We start from the raw sequence: 7,826 nt of genomic DNA, 5'->3' as shown, positions 1-7,826 counted from the left end.
TGCACGTGGATAAAAAGTCAGCAATGTCACAGAGATCTAGGTCAAATCCACTGGATACACATTACAAGAAGACGTTATTGATAAGTTCTAGTCACTCACGATCAGATGATTTTCCGGGTTTAATGGACGCAGATACTGGGGTGCCTTTATTATCACGGATGACAGACATTTGGAGTTCGTTGACTACATTTGGTGTACTTGTCGTCATCGGCCCACGTGAGGGCCTAGGACTTGAAACGGCTGCATCCGCGTAAGATCTGGAACTCGAGAGAGAATCACTGTTGAATGCGGAATTCATCTGGGCAGAAGTAGTAAACTTACGTTTACGGTTACTTAGATCAGTAACAGTGATGGACCCATCATTTGTCCCAGCCTTGAGGGCCAGACCTTTCTTGCACGTTGTCAAGTGAGTGCCTCGTTAATGAAGATGCGACGATCTACAGGGACACCATCGTGTTGGGACCTCAGCGCAAAACGCGCCCTCTATACTGTCTCTCTGGTCCTGTACGAATTGAACCTGACTATGATGTCATTTGGCTTGGAGATGTCAGATTTCTGGTTAGAAGTGGATCGCTGATTAAACCTCATAACTCTATGTGATCTAGATATGTCATCACGTGTAATGCGTAAGCCCAGCTTAGAATTAAATATGTCGACCAGCAGCTGATCAGTATCTTCCTGCTGACCTGTGATACCACCGGGAATGCCAGAAAATTTTAAGACAATTCCTCCTACTGTATTGTTCAAGATCCTCTACTCTTTGAGTGAGGGCATCAACGTGATTAAGAAGTGGCTGGACAGAGGAAGAAATTACTGATGATAGATCAAGGGATTCCTGAATGGATTGCACAAATAATTCATTGGATAGCAACTTGGACACAAGTTTGGCCATTGTATCACTGTCATCAATGGCGGCGACCGAGTCAAATATGTCATTAGCATGCTCGTCTTCTGTGCGTGGACGTTTGGATTGATGGGTGGAGGATGAGGACTGAGAAGAGAAGTCCCAGTTTTATTTTTATTGCTGACATTTCCATCATTGGCTTTAAAGTCCGACTTCGACATGACTACTAAGGATATATTTCAAAATGGTGGCACAAACTGACACAGGAATGTCACAATGGGTCCGACGTAATTTCTGGTAAGTGATGATATGAAGATGATTTGGACCGCAGAAATCACATAATATATAGTTCAGTTCATTGATAATTCTTAATTAATTCATGAAACGATCACCTGTTTACATAATGAATAACCGGACACCACCGGAACCGGAAGCCTATCATTATGTCTTGATTCTATGTTAATTAACATTTTTTGTCTGTATTTTCTTCTGACTTCGTTTTTGATGGAAGTCACCACACAGCTGGAAAAAGTATCAAGTATATAATAAAATAACTGTTGGTAATATTTACATTATTTTTCGGAGTTTTAAGCATTACCCACAAAATCTTGTAATGACGTACAAAATATCCTTTACATGAAGATGTATATAAAAAATTGATTCTTTAATAACTAATAGAAAAATATTAATGTCTCTGTATTTCAAATAGAACCAATGAATATTGCTCCAGATGTGTGCAAAACTTTATCGAAATAGGACGAAAACCATAGTTCGTTTCTTCTACTCATAGTCACTGGCCAAAGGGAGGGAACTCATATTTAACATAAAAATTACAAAGACAGCAATTTATCGTTCTTTTTTCTCTCTCTCTCTAATAAGCATTGTGTTATTTTAGAAATGACAAAATTCAATCTTTTATAAAGGGATTAAAGCTAAAGTTGATTAAAAATACTGATATAGATACTATGTCTAGCTCCTGATCATAATTCATCTGTGAACAACAACTGTGAAAAAACCCAAACAATATGCACCAGGTTCACCAATCTCCTAACATTTCAACCCCCAGAACGGCCTCTAGATGGTGAGTCGTCAGTGACAGTCAAATCATTCCGCTCTCGTCTGCTCGTCAGGGACCTACAAATTTGTTACAGCTATATTTGGAACTAAACTAAAATGTACAGAGTAATGTTACATGTTTTAGGAGTTTAGATCGACTTTCGGTACAATATCACCCCTACAACGCACCGTGCGTGTTTTTAGTCCGTACGTTTTTTGGGGAGACCACGGCCGCCACGTTTTTCTGAAAATGTGGGGAAGGAGTGGCAAGAGCAAGGAGAGAGTACGTCAACGCACGTCACTCGCACGGTTGCGCAAGGTGTAAGTACGTGGCCCGCACGGGATATAACGACCTTCCGAGGTTCTCTAGAAGTCCCAGCTGTTGCTGCCTCAAGATGCTGCCCATTCCACTGCAGATACTCCGGGTTATGATGCTACAAGAGCAGCTTCAAGTGGCAGCGCATGAGCACGACGTGGTATTACTTGCCTTGATACGGGAGAGGGAGAGGCAACAGGGACGCCGACGCAGGAGATGGTTGGTTCGTCCATGGATCGAGAGGAGGAGGCTTTTCGGGCAGTACTAAACGTTGTTCCAAGAGCTAGAGCATGGATCGAGGGGGACTATGTCGGATACATCCGGATGGACCCCAAGCTCTTAGCCGAGCTCCTGCTCCGAGTGACCACTCGAATCACCAAGGGCCCAAGGTGTGTCTTCATTTCTGCCATAACAAATGCTTGGTTTTGCTTTTTGTATTTGCTTAAAAATGTTGTCTTATCATTTCACGAATAAATCATATTAATCCATTAATATTTATGTCTCTATCTTGGTATTTCTGAGATATGGCACATTATTGCATTGGATGTTAATAGTAGTATACCGTGCCAATTTGAGCTCCCTTAAACAAAAAAGGAATGGTTAAGGTATTGGTTATGGTAAAATCATAACAACAGCCATGACGTTGCTATACATTCTATGTTTCAGGAGTCGTCGCCCTCTCGAGCCTGGCATGAAGCTGGCCATCACCCTTCGCTTCTTGGCGACGGGAAACAGCTACAGGTCCCTTGCCTACGACTTCCAGGTGGCACACAACAGCATATCCAAGTTCGTGTGGGAGGTCTGCATCACCGTCTACGAGGAATATAAGAATGAGATGTTCACCATGCCCTCCACACAGGACGAGTGGAAAGCCGTCGCCCGCCAGTTTGGAACGCGATGTAACTTTCACCACTGTTGTGTGGCGATCGACGGGAATCACATCGCCATCAAGAAGCCCAAGAAAAGTAGAGCGCTCTATTACAATTATAAGGGCTTCTTTTCTGTGGTGCTCCTGGCCGTCGTGGATGCTAACTATTCCTTCTTGTGGTGCAAGGTGGGGGCCAACGGCTCCTCCTCAGACGCAGGCGTGTTCAACCAGTCCACCCTCCGGGGGGCACTGGAGGACAACACTATTGGATTCTCAATGCCTTTCCCCTGCGAAAGTGGCTCATGAAGCCATACAGTCGCCGTGCCATGACCCACAAAGATGAACTATTGGACCTCTCGGACCCGTCGTGTTGTGGAGAACGGTTTTGGGATATTGGCTCACCGGTGGCGGTGCCTACTCACCACCCTGAAGTTGGAGCCCGGCAATGTGATCCGCGTTATGTTGGGCTGCCTCACCCTTCACAATTGACTGCGAAAGCGCCGGCCCGGACTACAGGACCTTAATGTGGACCGTGAGGATGAGGATGGGAACGTGGTCCCCGGGGCCTGGAGGGAGGATGTGCAGATGACCGAACCCAACCAGCGGGTCTCAGTTCTTACTTTCAAAGCCCCCACCCCAGTTATTTGATATTATATACCAGAACAGTTGACACGGTAGTCCACAAAACCCCTAGTCCACCCTGGATAGTAGTACAAAGAAAATCCCTAGTCCATACTGGCAGGAGTCAGTTTAAGTCCACAAAACACACTAGTTGGTGGGGGAGCTGTCCAAGTTGTCCCCTGAGTCCTCATGTGTACCCAAAGGACTGGCTGCCTGCGATGCTGCTATTTGGCTGGTGTTGCCCGAAGGGATACCTTAGGTCAACTGGTTAATAAGCAAATCCCTAAGACCACTGCCAGTGATTGATGTACCTGCGCGGTGGCGGGTGGTTGCATGGGTGCGTCAAGGAGCTGGATCTGTGACTGAAAGAAGGAGGTTGGCTGCTGCAACACATGTTGCGATGGCTGCTGTGGCCACTGTTGCTGCCATGTCTGCATTTGACCCCACTGCTGTTACTGCTGCGGGAAGTGCGGCCAATGCTGCTGGACTGGTGGCATTGGCCTGGGCTGTGCAGTTGGAGATGGAGATGTGTCAGGGTTGGGTCGGGGCCTTCTGTAGTCATGTATCAGGCGCATAGCAGCCAATTGGAAGTCGTCCCACCTACCGTGGGGGATCCCTGACATCCTGGCCGCGATCCACTGACTAAATGATGTGCGTTTGTCTGGTTGTAAGGGTGCAGAGACAGTGGCAGCAACAACTGTCTCCAACTCCAAACACACAGGTTCGTAAAGGTAAGCATATAATATAGACACCAATGTGATACTTCTGTAAAAAACATTATACACATCAAATCTATAAACAGTGAATGTCATTCACTGTGAAGGAAAGTAGAACACTGTGCAATATAAATAGAGCAAATTACAATTGCAGATATGCAATATGCAATGTGCATTTCACACCAATAGTATTAACATTAAATACCTGTTTACTCAGGACCTCCTCGGGCCTGGGCATGTCCAAAAACTTCATAAGAAGGTCGTCGATCTTCGACTTCTTGCTGACCAGAGGGTTTGGTATTGCGGGTGGCCGCGGAGGTGGAGGGAGATGGAGATGATGGCCTGGTTGGGATCCAGTGTAGTGACTTCTTCTCCGATCCACCAGCAGCACCCTCCTCATGATCAGACTCTCTGCCGTCACCATCTGACTCTTCTTCGCTCCTCCCCCCTCTTCCCCTTCCTCTCTGGCCATCTCATCTTCCGCGGCCCGTTTCTGTTGGGCCTCTCTGGCCGTATCCGCTACCTTTTGAGCTGCAGATGCAGCTGACCCCTTCTTCTGTGTCCTCTTATTAGGCATCTTGGAGACGAAATGTTGGCACTCGTCCGTCGGTTCGGCTTTTATATATACTGCAGAAATTAGTGCGCACAACGTGCGTTGTAAGTGTGGAGCACGTGCTTACTCGGTACGGTCCACGTCAGTTCTGCGTGCTCATTGAACAGAAGAACTGGGGAAGTGCCGGGTAAGCACAGACCACGCACTTATCACGTGCGCAGCACGCACGTGCTAAGTGCGCCGTCCGTAGAGCAAGTGACCGTGCAAGAGTCAGTGCGTTGTGCGCTCATTGGCTGTAGAAGGCAAACGCATCACCCGTACTGGGGTGAATCCGTAGCCCGACCACATCCCGAACGCAGCGAAATGTCCTCATGCACTAAAAGTGCTACGGCGTGTCTGCTTGCTCCCAAATCCGTACTGAGGCGTTACTCACCACGTACGGATCCCCGAATTTTGCCCACGTTTTTGCAAGTAGACAGCACGCAATTGCAAGTACGGCGGGTTGGGACCACGGCTTAATGCTTACAGTTGTGGGACCACACAACGCACCAAAAATAGCATACATCGTTCACACACCGTCCGCACATCGTCCACGTATGGTGCGCACAACTGTGCGATTTAGCAATCGTTCGCCCCGTTGTGCGCTTCTCTCCGCACAACTGTGCGATTTGGTATCATTTGTAGGTCAAAATTACGGAATGACAAAAATACGGAAGGCTTGTATGCGATATTTCACATCACAATAATCAAGATTATACAATTTCACAATGCGTGTTACACAGTATTACAGCGACCGTTAGGCTGTCAAGAATGGGTTTGGCTCCAAAGGAACAGAACAGGTAAATAACAATTTGTCCGGAGTTTTACCTGACCAGTGCCTGACACACAGAGCTGATATGCAATACCGTTTAACCGTAATGAATAGTATTTGTTATTTGCATTCGTTTGCCTATAGCTCCCCTTCACCTGGATTTTCACACCCCCGGCCTTACCCGACGAGTAACGTAAGTGCCCCAGGTGGGGAGAAATGTACAAAGTGGGTATGTTTACCTGTATACGGGATTGTGTTGTAATTTTACATGTGTCGACTAAGTTTGTTTAAAAACACAGAAAACACAATTTCTAAATATAAGAATGTATAGACAGAAAGATAAGTTTATAGATATTGCTAGAATAAAGAAACATACGTAAATATCAAGATTATATGTTTAACCACGAAACCGTATAAATTGTTAAGGCATTTCTCAATTTACACCAACAACGATTGTTATCGCACAACGTCCGTCCACCGTGCGCACAGATGTGCGCAAGCAATGATCGTCCATCTTTTTATTGTTCGCCCATCGTGCACACACCGTTCACACATCGTGCGCACACCGCACATCGTGTAACGTTGTGCGATCCCACCACTGTATATATACGATAAGGGAAGAAAGCTCTCGATGTCGAAAAATCGACACCGTCTAACTTTCTGGCACCTTAAATACACATTTCTAGTTGATGAAAATGCTAGAACCGTTGGAAAGATGGATCCCTTTTCTTTTAAAAAACTCATAAAAGCACGTAAAATGTATTCTCCTCCCATGGACAAGATCGCCGTTTCCTAAAACAAACCCACACCATTTCAGAGTTTCACATTTTTACGCAGTCATAGAGACACTTTTTTGTATATTCATGAGGTTGACGTCAGCCACGTGCACGTGCCGAGACCAATGGCGTGATTGGCTGGAAGCGCAGCCATCTCACCCCTAAAATAACCAGCCCACCAACACTACCTATTTCGGCACTAGGTGTAGTACACCAACCGCAGAAGGAACTTGGTCCTCAATGATTCATATCACATTAAGGTCAGTCAAGGTCACCTTTTATTCCAGTAACAGTCATGTCGTCCACGCTCCTTGTAAGCTGATATTCACTGAATTTCTTTGTTCATTCCGTGGCTTACCACAACTTATGCTAGTCAACAGTAACATCATGTACAATCTATGGAAATGCGTTTTCCTCAGTCCTTGTCGCGCTGACCAGGTTGCCACGACGATGTCTTGGAATCTGAGGGCATAACCTATGCCTGCTCTGGAGACTGACTTGACTTCCTCTTCGACTCTGAATTTCTGCTTTACCGATCTATACGCCAAATCCCTACACTACCGTCGACAGCAGATATCTTAAGTGATTCAGCGCAATATGCTTGTATTATTGTATGGCTGAATAATTTTAACGAATTATTGCTTATTTATTGTTTTCATAGCGGTTATATATTCCTGTATCGTGTAACATTTACAATGTATCTTAGTAGCAGGTGTCCTAATTTACACGTAGTAAGTGACACGTTCTTAACCTATCTTAAGGATGTATGCTACCTTTTACATTTTTAATTGTTTTATCCAACAAATCGGAACTGTCCTTTATAAATGTATGCTATTAAACTATTAATCGAGTCTTCGCTACGGTTTTAAAATGTTGCTTTTCTTTTTTATATTTAATAGCGCGCACCATTCAACATGTAGGTAAGCCAATGTATGTTACACACCAATGCATGTCAAAAAGATGACAACCAATATTTATGTTTACTTTTTATGTTGATCAACTTACAGTTCACGCAGAAATAAAGACATAATATTAGTTTGAATACGTTTCAACGTCAGGGAATATACATACAAAGAACAGCCACCAGTTGACAGTGGAGCAGTGCAATCTCCAACGTTACAGTTATGACGTCATAAGCGTAGCGACGTCACAATGGTCCCATGTATGCTATACGGAAATAATATACATTGGGTCCAGTAGAAACATCTAGGCTCTGTGCAGTGGAAATGTAAATATTTGTGAATGTACATGTGTTTGTCTTTTTT

This window comes from Mizuhopecten yessoensis, unplaced genomic scaffold (assembly GCF_002113885.1).
Source record: "Mizuhopecten yessoensis strain PY_sf001 unplaced genomic scaffold, ASM211388v2 scaffold3799, whole genome shotgun sequence".
Taxonomy (NCBI): domain Eukaryota; kingdom Metazoa; phylum Mollusca; class Bivalvia; order Pectinida; family Pectinidae; genus Mizuhopecten; species Mizuhopecten yessoensis.
This window is presented reverse-complemented; position numbering follows the sequence as displayed.